Consider the following 243-nt stretch of genomic DNA (forward strand, 5'->3'; position numbering starts at 1 on the left):
CATGTCAGAATAATAGTGTGGTCAATGGAGAAAATGTCATTGTTGGTGTTTCAAAAAATTCATAATGATAAGATTAATAACGTATTGAATACTTTGCACATAACTCTAGGTTAAATGTAATACTAGTATGACCAATAGCCTAACCCAAAAAGATATTTTCTAGCTTCGATATCTTTGCGTTAGACATTTCATGGCGTTTTGTTTTGTAATACAACTTATAAACGGAAAACTAAAGACAAGATC

Source organism: Mytilus californianus, unplaced genomic scaffold (assembly GCF_021869535.1).
Source record: "Mytilus californianus isolate M0D057914Y unplaced genomic scaffold, xbMytCali1.0.p SCAF_4, whole genome shotgun sequence".
NCBI classification, from domain to species: Eukaryota; Metazoa; Mollusca; class Bivalvia; order Mytilida; family Mytilidae; genus Mytilus; species Mytilus californianus.